The sequence below is a fragment of the Aquarana catesbeiana genome, linkage group LG01, assembly GCF_042186555.1.
Source record: "Aquarana catesbeiana isolate 2022-GZ linkage group LG01, ASM4218655v1, whole genome shotgun sequence".
Taxonomy (NCBI): domain Eukaryota; kingdom Metazoa; phylum Chordata; class Amphibia; order Anura; family Ranidae; genus Aquarana; species Aquarana catesbeiana.
This window is the reverse complement of record NC_133324.1, coordinates 352314130-352331329: the sequence shown is the minus strand read 5'-3', so window position 1 is coordinate 352331329 and position 17200 is coordinate 352314130. Positions and strand designations below refer to the sequence as shown.

Below are 17200 nucleotides of genomic sequence, written 5' to 3'. Positions count from 1 at the left end.
CCTTCCTTGCAGAACGGCTTCCTTAGCACTGACAGAAAGTTCCACTTTAAAATCATCTCAAAAAAGCTGTAAAGAGGTCAGAATATGCATGGGAAATTATCTTGTGATTTTTTTTCAGGACACTTTGATTTCCTACCACATGCTAGATAGACTGAGCAGAAGAATAACTGGCTTGTCTGTTGTATGCAATATACCATAACTCCTGACTTTCTAAGATGGGAAAGAGGAGAAAGGTATTTTAGGCAAAGTACACACCCCTGATACATTCAGAATTAAAACACAAAAAATGATTAGTTATCAGGGCTTTTTTTCTCGGAGAATAGGTGCAGGAACTCCCCCCGTCTGAGGCACCCCTTGTCTCTGCCCCCCTAGCCACCTCTGACCACCGTCCCTTGATTCCACCCCCTACCCACCTACCAGTAGTGCCCCGTTTAGAGAATACAGAATCAAAGTATTATTTTGTGGTGCTAAATCATTTGTATGAAACATGTTGATGATAAAAAGAAAAGCAGTAAAAAGATCCCCTGCAGTCAGCAACAATAGAATGGGAGGTTGACGCTCTGACGTCATCGCAGTCCTATTGTGCACGGGCGCTCGCTATGCCGGCCGGCGAATTGCTTTTTTTATCCTGTTTTATGTAAGTTTTCTACCTTTTAAAATAAAATGTCCTATCAGATTTGCACTATGGCCATTTCTCCTTTGTCTACATGCCTTTGAGCTCGAGTCTGTGAATTTCCTGGTGCACTTCCGCAGTTATGTTGCACACAGACAAGTCACACTGCCAGCTGGACATCCCTGGTTTGGTCTGAATACAAGCCTTTATTGCTTGCTTTCTGGTAAGCGCAAAATCTATGTGGTGAAGGATCACTGTGAGCGGTGTGTTAATGCAATCTTCACAATCAAGTCCTCTTTGTGCAATATTGAGGTGCTTTCCTTTGGGACTTTTTCTTATTTTTTTCACTCAAGGTCTCTGTTTTTCTTCAGTCAAGATCATATGCATTTAATGACTCACAACTTTACTTGCAATGGTTATAACTGATTTTTTATGACATTATTTGATTACTGCACATTTTTTCGGATTTCTTTGGTGTTGTGTTTATAAGAGGAATCTTTTTGATTTACAATTGATCATTTTATGATATGTATGATTTATTTATGTACATTCACATTCAATCCATGGTATAGCGCAGTTTTTTTTCTAAACATTTGATATTTTTGGTGTGCATCTCACATTTAAACTGCTGCTTTTTGGGGGGTTTCATTTGTATAGTGGTAGCGCAGTATTTTTTCTATTTTTCTAACAATAGAATCCCAGCAATAGATCCCCAGCAACAATGGACTCCACCCCAAAAACAATAGATTCCCTACAGCAACAGTGAACTACCCACAACAAAATATCCACCCAAGCAACATTAGACTCCCCCCAGCAGCAACAACAGATCTCCCAGCAGCCAGCATCAATAGATCCTCTAGCAGCCAGTAAAAATAGACCTCTCCCTCAACAGTAGATCCCTTCCAGCAACATAAGACCCCCCAGCAACAATAGATTCCCCATCAGCAACAACAGACCCTCACACAAAATCAGATCCCCCAGCAGCCAACATCAATAGACCCTCCAGCACACCCCGCACCCCATGCTATTACATACATTCAGTGCTGGAGGTGCCGGAACTGCATTCCCCTGCGTTCCCGCTGAAAAAAAGCCCTGTTAGTTATAGTGGGGGAAATAAGTATTTGAGTAGCTTGCCCACTTACAAAGAAATGGAGAGGTCTATCATTTTTTATGATAGGTGTTTTTTAAATGATTGAGGCAGAATATCAACCAAAAATCCAGAAAAAACAAATGATACAAATGTTATAAATTAGGTTTCAGTTCAGTGAGTGAAATAAGTATTTGATCCCCAACCAAAACATGACTTAGTATTTGGTGGAGAAACCCTTATGGCAAGCACAGAAGTAAGATGTTTCTTGTAGTTGGTGACCAGGTTTGCACACATCTCAGGGAGGGATTTTGGTCCACTCTTCTTTAAAGATCTTCTCTAAATCCTTAAGGTTTCTTGGCTGTCACTTGGCAACTTGAAGTTTCAGCTCCCTTCATACATTTTCTATAGGATTATGGTCTGGAGATAGATAGATGGTCTTGGAGTTATGTTTTGGGTCATTGTCATGCTGGAAGACCCATCCACGACCCATCTTCAGTGTTCTGGCTGAGGTAAGAAAGTTCTCATCCAAGATTTTACAATACTTGGCCTGTCCATTGACCCCTCAATACGGCAAAGTCAGTCTGTACCTTTAGCAGAGAAACAGCCCCAAAGTATAATGTTTCCACTTCCGTGCTTGACTGTAGGGATGGTGTTCTTAGGGTCATGGTCAGCATTTTTCTTCCTCCAAACACGGCGAGTCCCCCTCCTTCACTGGCATGTACAGTCATGCCAATGAACATCTAAATGATTCAAAGAAAGATTAGGAGAAAGTGCTGTGGTCAGATGAGACCAAAATTGAGGTCTTTGGCATTATCTCGACTCGCCAAGTTTGCAGGAAGAAAAAAATTGGATTTTTATAACAGCTTACCTATAAAATCCTTTTCTTTGAAGTACATCACGGGACATAGAGCCATAGTAGTTACTATGTGGGTTATAGGCTACCTTCAGGTGAGGGACACTGGCACACCCTAAGACAGGAAGTCCACTCCCTATATAACCCCTCCCACTACTGGGAGTACCAGTAGTTTTTGTAGCAAAGCAATACATGTGTATACCAGAAAGAAGGGAGGGACCTCTGTGTCCCGTGATGTACTTCAAAAAAGGATTTTACAGGTAAGCTGTTATAAAAATCCTATTTTCTTATCGTACATCACGGGACACAGAGCCATAGTAGTTACTATGTGGGATGTCCCATAGCAATGCCAACTGAAGGGAGGGAGACACAACAAAAGTAGTGCACCATGAGACCAGAGGACATATACTGCTGCCTGCAGCACACTGCGTCCAAAGGTGACATCCTCATGACCTTTTACATCTACTTGATAGAATCTGGTAAATGTATGGACTGAAGACCAAGTTGTGGCCTTGCTGATTTGAGCCATGAAGGCTTGGTGATGCACTGCTCAGGAAGTATTAACAGCCCTGGTGGAGTGCGCTTTAATATGAAAAGGTGGAACTTTCCTCTTTAAACCATAAGCTTGAACAATCACTTGTCAAATCCATTTAAAAATAGTAGATTTTGATGCTGCCTGTCCTCTTTTAGGACCTTCAGGCAACACAAACAAAACATCCGTTTTTCGAATCTGAGCAGTGGTCCTTAAATAGATTTTGATTGCTCTAACCACATCAAGAGAATGTAGTGACTTTTCTTCCGCAGAATGGGGTTCTGGGAAAAATGAAGGTAGAACAATATCCTGGTTTAAATGAAAACCCGATACTACCTCCGGTAGAAAATTAGGATGAGGACACAATACAACCTTATCCTTGTGAATAATTAAATATTGCTCTTTACAAGAAAGAGCAGCCAACTCTGATACCCTTCTTGCAGAAAATATGGCTACCAGAAAAACTAGTGTCCTTGTCAAAAGGACCAAGGGAATATGTCGTATCGGCTCAAAAGGCTGTTTCTGTAATGCCGACAGGACTAAATTCAAGTCCCAAGGGTTCAGGGGTGACCTAACCGGAGAATGAAGTCGCGTTACCCTCTGAATAAAGCTACGAACCAAAGAGTGTGATGCAAGTGGTCTTTGAAATAATACCGATAAGGCCGAAACCTGGCCCTTGATAGTACTCAAGACCAGCTTTATTTCTAGTCCCATCTGAAGAAAGTCAAGGATTCTACCTATGATATACTTCCTGTGATGCCAACCCCTGGGTTCACACCAGGAGACATATGTCTTCCAGACTCTATAATACATGACCCTGGAGGCCGGGTTCCTTGCATTAACCAGAGTAGACACCACTGAACCTGACAGCCCACGCTTCTTCAGAATGTGGGTCTCAATAGCTAAACCGTTAAATTTAGCGTTTCTAAAGTAGGATGGAATACCGGACCTTGCTAGAGAAGGTCTGGCCGTTGCGGTAGGGTCCATGGGTCTCCTACCGCCATTTTTACGATCTCTGCATACCAATATCTCCTGGGCCACAAGAATCACTGACTTCCCTTCCTGCTTGATCCTGCGAAGAAGTCGTGGACGCAGGCAGAATAGGAGGGAATGCATAAATCAGTGAGAACCGATTCCACCAGAATAGCAAGGCATCTGTTCCGCATGCTAGCGGATCCTTTGTTCTTGACACAAGGTTGTCGATGACTTTGTTGAACCTGGACGCAAACAGATCTACGTCTGGGATCCCCCATCTTTGACATATTGACAGGAAGATATCGGGGTGAAGGAACCATTCTCCCAGGAACAACTGCTGGCGACTCAAGTAGTCCGCCTGCCAATTTTATATTCCAAGAATGAAGACTGCCGATAGGCAAAGTACATTGTATTCTGCCCAAGATAGGCTATGATTCACCTCTCTCTGGGCCACACAACTTCTTGTGCCCCCTTGGTGATTAACATAGGCCATTGCTGTGATGTTGTCGGATTGAATCCCGGCAGGACAATTCCGTAAACTGAACGTTCAGGTCCTCAGGACCAAGTGCTCTGCCTGAATTTCTAGAATATTAATAGGCAAGCCCATTTCTGATCTGGGTCACTTCTCTTGGACAGTTGCCTCTTCCAGGACTGCTCCCCAACCCAAAAAAGGTTTGGCATATGTTGTTACCACTTCCCAGGTAACTTTGCAGGTTTTTGGTTATTAACCATAAACTGAGGCTCCGACACACCTTTGGAGTCAGACACATTGGGAAATCTAGAGCTTGAACCCTTTTGTTCCAAGCCGATAGGATACTGTTTTGCAGTAGTCTTGAATGAAACTGAGATTAAGGAATAGCCTCGAATGAAGCCACCATCTTTCCCGACAACCTCATGCAAGAAGAATTCATCTTGCTTCGACCACCTGAATCAGTTCCTTTATGGCGCTGATCTTTGCCTGGGGCAAGAATACCCTTTTCTGGGTGTATCTATGATCAGACCCAGGTATTTTAGCCTTCTTCATGGTTTTAAGGAAGATTTCTTCTAGGTTGAGAATCCAACCTAGGTATTCCAGGTAGTTGAATGTGGTGACCATATATTGGTCTAAGTGGGCTACCAACTGGTCTATCAGGAACAGATTGTCTAGGTAAACTATAATCGTTATACCTTGGGCCCTTAATCTGGCTAGAGGAGGGGCCAGAACCTTTGTAAACACTCAAGGTGCAGTAGCTAGACCAAAAAGCAGAGCTACACACTGAAAATGAAAATTTTCTACCTTGAAAAGTAGATATAAATGGTGAGCGAGGAAATAGGCACATGGAGGTATGCATCTTTGATGTCGATTGCTGCCAGAAGTTCTCCTCCTTGTAGGATGGAGACAACCGATTGGATTAACTCCATGCGAAAAAAAGAGCGGTTATATTCAGAAATCTAATTAGATTTTTGAGATCCAGAATGTCCATTTGGTTTTGGCACCGTGAAAAAAGGTTTGAATCAAACCCCAACCCCTGCTCTTACATGGGGACCACCATGATCACTTTTTGCCAAAAGATGGTCCAATGCTTAAAAGAAAGACATCTTTTTCTCTGGATCCTTAGGAATGTTTGATCTGAGAAAATGAGGAGATGGGAACTCTTGGAACTCCAGTTTGTACCCTGGAGCTATTGAGGAAGTCCCCCATCTGTCTCGACGCTCTTCCTGCCAGATCCTTGAGAACTGCAGAAATATTCCCCCTACTCGAGCGAGCGGGGGTGCTTCCTCATAAGGAGGCTTTAGTATTTTGTAGGTTTCCTCCCCCAAGACCTCTTTTGTCCCTAATAATTGCCTTTTGAACTTGACAGCGGAGGCCGTCGTGACTGCCTGGAGGCTCATGCCCCTCGCACAGGAGAAGGAGCTTGTTAAAATGAAATACGTTTACTCCTTTTCTTAAATGGCAAATGGGTACTTTCCACTAGAATTTCTTTGGATGTATTACCCAAATCATCCCGAAATAGCCGTTTCACCGCAAAAAGGAAGACTAGCCAGGAGCTTCGTGCATGGCGCTTAGAGAAGGGCGCAAGGCCTGAAGGATAGAATCTCTCATAGCAACTATTGCAAGCATAAAGCTGCTAGTAGCTTGCCAGATCCTGGGCCTGCTGAACAGGATAACCTTGAGCACCTGTTTAAACTGGTCTCTCAACGATCAACCAATTACTGTCAGCGCAGGCTGATACACTCAATCTGCCAGAGAAAAAAGTGTTTTTTTTTTAATAGGAATTCCAACTTTTTATCCATTGGATCCCTAAGCATTTGAGAATTGTCTGCCGAACAAGTCAAACTCTTATTCACAGAGGATATAGCAGCGTTAATTGCTGGTATACCCCACTTTTAGTGAATTTTCTCTTCCATAGGACAAAGTGTGAAGAAACTTTTTAGGAGGGGAAAAAATGCTTATCTGGGTGATCCACTCAGATACAAAAAGCTTTTCCAGCAATGAATGGACAGGAAAGGCATGCACAGCTTGAGGAGGCTTCAGCAAACTCAAACACTCAGTTAAGGGTACATAAATGTGGAGCGGACTATTCAGCAAGAAATTACACCATCAATCTTACAGATTGTGAAAGCTGATCCCCCCGCATTTGACACCTCAGAAGAGGAGTCATCAGCCTCACTATGGTCCCCTGAGGGAATTCATCTTCTCCCGCCCCCAGTTCCTCAGTTTGAGGGTCCTGGGTAATGGATGCGATTAAAGCCGCTAACCTTTTTTTTTTTTCCCCAATCCTATTATGGCTGAAGAAAAAATATCTTTTTAGTAACATAAATAGGGGCTGCAGTGTTGAAAACAGTTGCAAACATTTCATGGCCCCGATGCTCACGCCGACCAGCCACCCCCTCTCAGGGGAGGATGTCATTGTAGAGATGAGTAGGCTTTCCAGAGCTTGAGGGAGACCCTTTTAGCCCTTTTTTGGGGGTGTTTCAACCCCCCCTTCTGACCTTAGCCCAATGCACAAAAGCAGAGGTACTATCAGAAGAAATCGCATCCACTGCTTGAGCAATAGTCCAGCCACTGCCGCTGCTATTAACGCTCAGCCTGATTCTTTTAGTAAATGTGTCAGGGAATGCCTGTGTTACCAACCTTTTATATGTCCCTTTTTGCTATTGTGTCCCTCCGACATCTGCAGCCAGCAAAAATGGAGCTTTTAAACATACTACCGCGCTGGACGTTGGAGGACGCCAATGCCACGCTAAGCCCGCCCCTTCCATCATATCGTGACTCCCCTCTTTTTTAAAGAGGGTTTTCCCGCGTGATCGCGGGCCTCCGATCCAACGGGATCGGCGTGTGTGTGTGTGTGGGGGGGATGGTGAGGAGGAGACCTGTAACAAGCCGCCTTGCAGGGGGCAGTGAAAAAACGGAGCGGCATCGCCGATCGTTTTTGGCCTTCCCCTTGCAGTAAGAGGGGGAGGGCTTTGTCCAGGTGGGGGTGTTTCGTGAAAGAAAATCCCCCTAATCTTACCGGAGGTCTGAGCTGCTCACCGGAGGGAAGCCTGCTGCTTCTTGACAAGCGTGATGTTTGAGGAAAGCATGACAAGGTACGTGCTCTATACAGCCCCCAGTGCTGACTCTTAGGCATGACAACATTTACTTTTTTAAAGGAGACATTTCATAAGAAAATTTTAAAATTCCTTAGAAACCTCCACTTACCTTTCCCGCCGCAGGGTTTTCTGTAGTAAAAACCAACAGACCCAATCTTCACCTTTCACGGTGGGCTCCGTTACAAAACCTTCAGGAACCGGGGACCCTCTGGGAACCCACACTCCTGGAGCCGTAAAACACCCCCCCGCCAGAAAAAACTTTATGGCTGAAAAAAACAAAGTTCTGGATCCTGGGGTCCAGCTTTCTTAAAAAGAGAAGCGTTACAGGCAAAACCTCGTTTCTTCCGCCACGAGGCCCGGGTACCATGCAATTTGGCCTGAAAAGACACTTTGAACGGATCCAGCTGCATAGCTGGCCCAGCAAGGATTGCTCCAGTGGAGCTCAGCACAGCACATCTGTACTCGTAACCAACACGTTAGACACTGACGAAAAAACTGAGGTACTCCCAGTAGTGGGAAGGGTTATATAGGGAGTGGACTTCCTGTCTTAGGGTGTGCTAGTGTCCATCACCTGAAGATGGCCTATAACCCACATAGTTACTATGGCTCTGTGTCCCGTGATGTACGATAAGAAATGCTGACTATGAGCCCAAGAACACCATCCCTACAGTCAAGCATGGAGGTGGAAACATGATGCTTTGGGGCTGTGTCTGCTAAAGGTACAGGCCAACTTTGCTGCATTGAGGGGCCAATGGACGGGGCCATGTATTGTAAAACATTGGATGAGAACCTTCTTCCCTCAGCCAGAACACTGAAGATGGGTCTTCCAGCATGGCAATGACTCAAAATATAGCAAAAAGGCAACAAAGAAGTGGCTCAAGAAGAAGCACATTAAGGTTACAGAGTGGCCAAGCCAGTCTCCAAACCTTAATCCTAAAGAAAATGTATGGAGGGAGCGGAAACTTTGAGTTGCCAAGCAACAGCCAAGAAACCTTAAGGATTTAGAGAAGATCTGTAAAAAAGAGTGGACCAAAATCCCTCCTGAGATGTGTGCAAACCTGGTCACCAACTACAAGAAACATCTTACCTCTGTGCTTGCCAACAAGGGTTTTCTCCACAAAGTACTAAGTCATGTTTTGCTTGAGGATCAAATACTTATTTCACTCACTGAACTGCAACTAAATTTATAGCATTTGTTGTATGTGTTTTTTTCAATTTTTTTTGGTTGATATTCTGTCATTATCATTTAAAATACACCTATGACAAAAATTATAGACCCTTCATTTCTTTGTATGTGGGCGAACTTACAAAATCTGCAAGGGGATCAAATACTTATTTCCCCCACTGTAAACCCACAAGCACTTATTATCACTACCATTCATTTATAGTGGCATACGAAGTTTACAAATGCAACCATTTAGAAACTGTACGAAAGGTTTAGCACTGTAAAATACATTTTTGTATAGATATATACATCAGACTAAAATTAGGGACAAATGAGGAGGAAAGAGGGACTTTGTTCCAAAGGTGGGCCAGTCCCTCTAAAAAACATGTGTGTCTATATAAAGTGAGACTGTACTGTACTTACATTTTTTTTGCATTTTACTGCATTGAATTTACTCAGCCATTTTTTTTTTTTTTTACAGAGGGCAGTATCTATTTAGAAATGTTTACTCCGAATGCAATAATTCTGTGTTTGTGTACATCCTTTAACACATACAGCTCCAAATGTTAGTATTGCTCAGATTAGCTGACACGTATTTAAGACTGCTTTGATTTTTACAGGCTGCTGGCAGCGGATTATAAACTACAACTTTGCCTCTAAAATGTTTGCGTTTTTATGCTATAAGGGCCAAACTGCTCATGCGCGTGAGTCCTTAAAACTGACCTCTAGGTATGATCTTTAGGCCCCTTTCACGCGATCGGAATGTCCAGGTCCGCCTGTCAGTTTTGACGGTGGATCTGAACGGGAGCTCCATGTTAGCCTATGGAGCGACAGATGTCAGAGGAGACATGTCCGCTGACATCCGACCCGGTCCGATCCACAAAAAGCAGACGGATGGCCCTACGTCCAGATCCGTCGCTGGCGGATCGGATCGGGTGAGATCTGATGAAAACGGACATGCTGTCCATTTTCATCCGATCCCTCCATAGGCAGCAGCGGCGCCTGACAAGCCCCTCCCCGCTCAGTGAGCAGAGAGGGACCTGTCATCTGCCGGCTCAGCGGAGATCAACGGAGAGATCTCCCGCTGAGCCAGCGGACCGAGGCGGGTTCCGTGGAAACGGAGTCCCCCTCGTGTGAATGAGGCCTAAGTGCATAATTATATTGATCCAGCTTGGCACAATGTACCTATACATATCTCATACCGGAGCAATCACTGTGGAAGCTGCAAATCACTGTAGTAGTTGGCGCTACCAAAGAGATAGCAGTGATAGTGTAAATGGAAATGGAATAGCCATTTTATTTATCAAACATTTAGTTATAAGTATCAAAACATGTGTTTCTGATTAAGCAGATATACTTGGTACAAATATGTTAGAAGTCATATGACAGCTGTTTTCGGTTGTGGTCAAATGCCATTCCAACCTTCAGCTGTGAAAATGTCTATCTCTGGCTTTTCCCAGAAAACTTGGGAAGTGACTTGTATGTTGAAATGACCATCTGCATATCAATGAATATCACCAAAGAGTTGAATGGGACTTCAAAAGAGTCCCATTCAAGGTGCCACCCCCTTCAGAATGTATAAATTGTACGATGAGGTTCTCAGCCATTTCAGAAAAATTATTTTGAACGTATCACCATGTACTGTATTGTTCTCCCTGCTTGTGGATAGCTACATGCTTGAATATTAACTACATCTTTTTGAATGTGGCTTCAGCAGTCAACACGTTACGGAAACCCCTTGAGTTCTGGGGTTTCCCCATCAGCAGTGATCTTCAGGTCCTATGCCAATCTGCTTCCCCTCCACATAGTAATCACACTCGCTTGGCACTGCCACCATTCACAGAAAACCTTATCATTTTTTTTTTAATGCAAGATGTTCTCTGATTGGACAAGGTGGAGAGGAAGGACAGCGACACCATAACCTGGAAGATGGCAGCTATCACTGTAGTAGCCCTGACTACTACTGTGATTTGCAGCTTCAACAACGATCATTAGGAATGAGATAATTATTTTGATCCAAGCTGGACCAATGTAACTATGCAATAAGAATCATATTGAGCATTTAGCTTTAATGTATTCAGATATTTGGGAGACTAGCTATACTATTAAAAGAATTTTTCAATATCTGTATAATAAAATGCAAAAAAATCCTCTTGATCCTACCAGAAGCCTTGTGAACTGATAACTTCCTATGCCTTCTAAGGACTACTAAACTATACCTTTCTAGGTTATGGACAACAAAAGCAGAGGAGGGTAGTCATAATACAGTAGGATGAGTGAGTTTTATCATTCTATGTTAGGAAAAATGCTACCGGCAGGATTACCAAGTGACAAACAAGAGACAGAAATCAAGGCCTGGTTCAAACCTATGCAGTTTGCTTTTGACCCATTTCTGCAGTGCTTTTTGCACGCACATTTTTCACGCATTTTTTTGTGCTTTTTTTTTTTAAAGAGGGGAGGTTTTTGTTGTTAGGCAGATTATAAAAGGCAATACACACAAAAAAAAAATGCACTACATGCGTTCTGCATCATGTCCACTGAAGTATATTAACTCAAAAACGCTCCGTGTTGCGTTTAAAAAAGTCCCTGACCCTTTTCAAACTGCAGAAGCTGAAAAGCACATAGATGTGAAGGTGTCCCATATTAAATGGACTGTAGTGTGTTTCTTCAAAACGCACTAAAAAACCGCATGGGTGTGAACTAAACCTAAAATGCAGCCACCACATCTCAGCAGTGGTAAGCTTCAATAAATTACATTTTTATAAATGCATACTGATACACTTTAATACACTATGAACAAAAACAACATACATCTTATATTTATGTATCACAAGGTTCTAAAAAAATTGATATTGTAATACAATTGTATACTTATTCTTACTGGTATTTATCACACCCCTCTAAAACAAATGTCTGCTCAGCTTTCTTTTTCTGTTCACCCTTTGTTTGAATTCTGCACAAAATCCCACTTTAGGGCTGTCACAAAACAATACATGTAATTTGTGCAAAAGAAAAGCCTTAAAGTGTTTGTTAACCCATATATAACAAACACTGCCTGACCCTCTATTAGAGTCTGGCATAGCACGCTGCATTAGTCTTTTATAAAAACGAGCGTTGTACATACCTATTTGGAACGATCTTCAGGCCAGTCACATGACTCGCGGCCGCTGTACAGCTCCGATTGATGGATACTGCAGGAGGGGCTGTGATCTCCCTCTGACGACAGCCGGGGAGATCACATGGCCACTCAGCCTCTCCTGCAGTAGCCCTGGAAACCGGCTGAGTGTCACATGATGGGCCTGAAGATTGTGCTAAATCAGTATTTACAACGCTCGTTTTTTCAAAATCCTAATGCAGTGTGCTATGCCAGGCTACAAGAGAGGGGCTGGCAGGGACCATTTAGAATTTTTAATTTTACTAATAACGGCGGGGGGTGGAGACAGAGACACACATACACAGAGATGACAGGCAGGGAGGAGAGGATGAGGGGAGAGCAGGGCTGTGTATGATGGAGGGACGCACTCTGACCCCGGTGGTCAGTACAGAGAGGGGGACACAGGAAGTGGCAGGTTCAGGCAAGTTTTTTTACAGTTTAGAGGGGGGGGGGGGGGGGCAGATTACACAGCACAAGCACTGTGCTGTTTAATCTGCTTTAAGGCATCAGGAAATCTATTTTAATAATTATCCCCTTTCTCTACACAACTTCAACTTCAGTGTAGAGGAGTGACAGCCAACAACAGATGCCCCACAGTAAGCCTATGGGTGATAACGTCACTGTCCAGGTTCTTCAGCCGTTGTCACTGCCTTTCATCTAAACTGAAGGCGGTGCTGGGACCTGATCATGTACTGGACTGGAGCGGCTTGAGAATAGGTAAGTAAACACATCTTTCCTTTTATAGGATAGATAGAATAAGCTTAGAATGGGGGTGGAAGTAGATATAGGCTTAGTTAGATTTTGAATGGAATTCACTTTAAAAGACACCAAGCAACAGAGTCACATGGATAAAGGTCCAGTGCTCACCCAAATTCAAGTCAGTTCTATTATATTTTCCACTACAGCCATTATTGTAATGATGGCCGTACATGCTTTGACACAAGATCGATCTATTTTCCGATTGATCTCTCGATAGGAATAAATGATCTATTGTAGCAAACGTAATCGATCGAATTGCCACACACCGAGAAATGGATTTTGACTGATACAGTAGATACAGTCGTAAATTATCAGTTGCATCTCTGTCTTTAACGTGCAAACTCATAGCCCTGGTTCACAGTGGAGCGATTTTGCAGGTCAAATCGCATGCCAAATTGGCTGCAATTGCTGGCAATCGCACCGTCTGAATCGACGCATTGATTCCCAAAAGTAGTTGACTTTGGGGTGCAATTTCCATAGACATCTGTGCAGCAACCCGCACGGATGTCTCTGAAATCACCCCCCGAAGTCGGGACTGACATGCGGGAATGAAATCGTACGAGTACAGCTAAACTCGCACAATTTCATTCCCGCTGTCAGTGTGAACCTACACATAATCTGATTGATTCGGATATGACCAAATTCATGCTCAAAGCATCTTAGTGTTGCTGACTGATAATTTTCTACCCTGGGTGAACGTCTCACTTTAATCAAATCTAAATAAAAAATGTAGTCTAAATTGATTGCAAGGGAAGTAATGGCTGTTCAATTGTATCCTGATTTGATTGTTTTGATGGAATTGCACATTGATTGGATAAACGGATGGAAGCGCATATAACCACAATAATGTGAAGAGAGGGTTTGGCACTTCTGCCCAGCAGCACAAGGGTCGCTGGTTCGAATTCCAACCATGCCTGGAGTTTACATGTTCTCTATGTCTGTATGGGTTTCCTCTGGGTACCCTGGTTTTCTCCATCACTCCAAAGACATGCTGGAAGGTTAATTGGCTCCTGTCTAAATTGTCCCTAGTATGTACTGTATATGAATGTGAGTTATGAACATTAGATTGCAAGCTCCTTAAGGGCAGGGACCAATGTGAATGTACTATATGCTGTAAATGTACAGCTCTGTATAAATTGATGGCACTATATAAGTACCTGTAATGAACAATGAAGGGGAATAGTTCTGCCCTTTATTTACCCATCCCAGCAAAGCTCATGTTAAGAATTGGTTCACACCACTTGCCGTGTGGGAAACACATGACTGCCCTATCCACTACAGCCACCAAAACGCATGGTACCATGGTGTGATTTTAAAAATGAAGTCTGCCATACTATGCTTTTGATGAAGGCCTAAGGCTAAAACGTGTCAGTATTTTTGGATGATGTTACTGCTGTAATGCTTAAATAAATATTTTCTATGGAGAAGCTGTCGAGTTTCCGGCCTGTACTTTCTATGTCTGCCATACTAATCCCAACGATTTAACGGTTTCACAAAACTGTTATATTCAAGGCATGATGGGCTTGCTAACTGTCACATTTGCTTGTGCTTTCAATTGAACTGTCAAAACATCAAATGGCTGGTGTCATAATTGATCACTTGTGCAGCACCATGGCAATTGCAGATCAACAGAGGCTCAACAGAGGCTCAGGCCTGGTTCACACAATGCAGTTTTCTTTTGATTAATTTCTGCAGTGATTTTTGTGGTGCACGTTGCATTTTTGACACATTTTTCGTGTATTTTGTTTTGCATTTTTTTATGCTTTTTGGCCCTTTTTTTTTTTTTTTTAAATGGATAAAAAAAATGCAAAACGCTGCAAAATCGCACTACATGCTTGTCTGCAGCGTCTCCATTGAAGTGTATTGAACCAAAACTGCAACGCTTTGCTTTTAAAAAAAACAGTCCCTCGTCCTTTCCAAAAACGCAGCGGCTGAAAAAATAGATGTGAACCTGTCCCATAGGAAACCATATTAAAATAGAAATATGTTTTTTTATTTTGCCCATTCATACTTACCTAGGTGGATGCTGCACCTGTCCCCTGGCACCTCTGCACTGAGAACCGAGCTATCGAACATCGCCGATGGCTCGGTTCTCACAGATCCCCGAGCAGAGAGCTGCTGCCTGTCAATCAGCAGCTCTCTTCTCTGCACCCCCCCCCCCCCCCCCCCCCCCACTGAAGCGATGAGCTGTGGAGGGGCGGAGCGGCCATTTCAAGCTTTCAGCGGCTCGCGGATCCAGAATTTATTGTCGTGATGATGCGGTGCCTGGACTGATTCCAGTGACGTCAGCAGAGAGCAGACTGAAAACGGGTCACAGGAGTGCAAAACGAATTGCACTTCTGTGCCCCATGGGAGAAGCCCAGCCAAACAAGCTCAGGTTGGACTTCTCCTTTAAGACTCCATGCACACTAGCATTTTTCATAAGCTCAAAAAAATCTAGAAAAAAACGCTGGATGAAAAATGCTGATAATAGCATGTTTGTGCCGGCTTCTAGAAGCGTTTTAGTAGCTTTTGGAAGCATTTTGGAGCAGTAGCATTTTACTAGCATTTTTGCAGTACATAAAGGAAAAAAAAAAGCTAATAAAAAGCTGTTAGTGGCATTTTAGTAGCATCCAGCATTTTTTCTGCTGGTAAAAAACGCTTCAAGAAACTCTGCTCCTAAACGCTGAAGCCCAAAAAATGCTAATAGCCTAATGTAGTGTGCATGAACACATAGGATAACACTATTTAGCTTCTAGGAAAAGAAAAAAAAATGATAACAGCTTCTAGGAGCTAACAAAAAAAAAAAATGCTAGCGTGCATGGGGCCCTAATAGACTGCAGTGTGTTTCTGCAAAAAGCATTTAAAAAAACGCATAGGTGTGAACCGAGCCTAAGCCCTTGTTCACACTGAGAGCGGGTTTGAAATCGTACGAGTGCAGCTGAACTCGCACAATTTCAAACCGGCATTTCAGTCCAACTTCGGAGGCGATTTGACAGACATCTGTGTGGGTTTATGCACAGATGTCTATTGAAATCGCCTCCGAAGTCAACAAAAATAGTGAAGGAACTACTTTTGTAAATCGAGCCGGAGTCATGCCGATTTGAAGGGGTTCCATAGCCAGGAATAGGATGCAAACTTTGATCTGTCAAATTGCATGACAAGTCGCACCGGTGGGTACGGGGGGCAGCTAATTAAGCGTTGTGAAAATCGCATACCTTTTGTGATGGGAACTGGCTTGTATGCTGGCCCATTTAAACTTCCCATCAGCAGCAAAACTGGCAAACAATGTGTATGTCATACAAAAGAGAGCCCATCCTCCTTTATAGATGAAATCTTATCACAAGCACAAATGTCACCATTGTTTACAATGTAACCACAAGTCAGGCTGCGGACATATCAGACCATATTGAAGTGACAGTGACCAGCAGCCATGATGTTATTGCAGAGCCCGCTTTGTGTGCAGTGTAGCCATCCTCCCCTCTCCCTCGCATATATATATATATATATATATATATATATATATATATATATACATACATACATACATACATACACACACACACACACATATACACACATACATATATATATATATATATATATATATATACACACATACATACATACACACATACATATATATATATATATATATATATATATATATATATATATATATATACATATACATATACATGCACCCCGTCCAGTCACAGCGCCGCTCGGTGACGTTACGTAAGTGTAGACAAGGCGACTTCCCAATAGAAGTATACAGCCCCGTATTGGGACGCTTCCCTTCCCTATCCTCCCCTCTACACCCACACACACAGGCACCCGATCCTCACACACATCGCATACAATTATTTACCTACACAAACAATGTTTACACCGCTTCACACTTCTCTCCTCAGCTTCCGCTTCCCGGACTCGCCATGTGACTGATCTCTGGTTGGCCGACAGGTCGCTGGAGTTCGGCAGCGCTCTCTGTGATTGGGCGGCGGATATCCCGCCCTCTTGTTTTTCCAAGTCGCTGCTTTGATGTCAGGCGCTGGATGCTGTATGGCAGCGAACGTCACCCTGGAAACAGGAGGGGGACAATGTCGGAAGGATTGGGGGGGGACACCATGATGACAGACACATGACACATGACACACACTCCTGAGTGCGCACACCTCTCACAGAGCACCGGCCGGTTAGTGAGTGTTGCTTGGGACCCCAGACTAATGAAGTGTTCCCCCTCCCCTTCATTCCTGCATTGTATTTAGGCCTTGTCACCCAGGCCAATTCTCACATTTCTCTCCTACATGTAAAAATCATTTTTTTGCTAGAAAATTACACAGAACCACCAAAGATTATATATTTTTTAGCAGACACCCCAGAGAATAAAATGGTGGCCGCTGCAACTTTTTATCTCGCAAAGGTATTTGCGCAGCGATTTTTTCAATCTTTTTTGGGGGAAAAAACTGTTTCATGCATTAAAAAAAACAAAACAGTAAAGTTAGCC

General features: G+C 43.2%; 1 protein-coding gene across 5 annotated transcripts in view; it reads right to left on the bottom strand.

Moving 5' to 3' along the window:
- DCAF11 (DDB1 and CUL4 associated factor 11) overlaps positions 1 to 16718 on the bottom strand; it is a 67433-nt gene extending 50715 nt beyond the window's left edge. For 2 of the 5 annotated variants that reach the window (XM_073632722.1, XM_073632729.1), the window contains exon 1: positions 16569 to 16718. The gene's annotated coding sequence lies outside the window, so the exon portion shown is untranslated. Of the gene's footprint in view, positions 1 to 16564 lie in introns of all 5 variants that reach the window. The other 3 variants (XM_073632720.1, XM_073632725.1, XM_073632732.1) reach the window with 2 other exon arrangements.
- Positions 16719 to 17200: the final 482 nt, after the last annotated feature.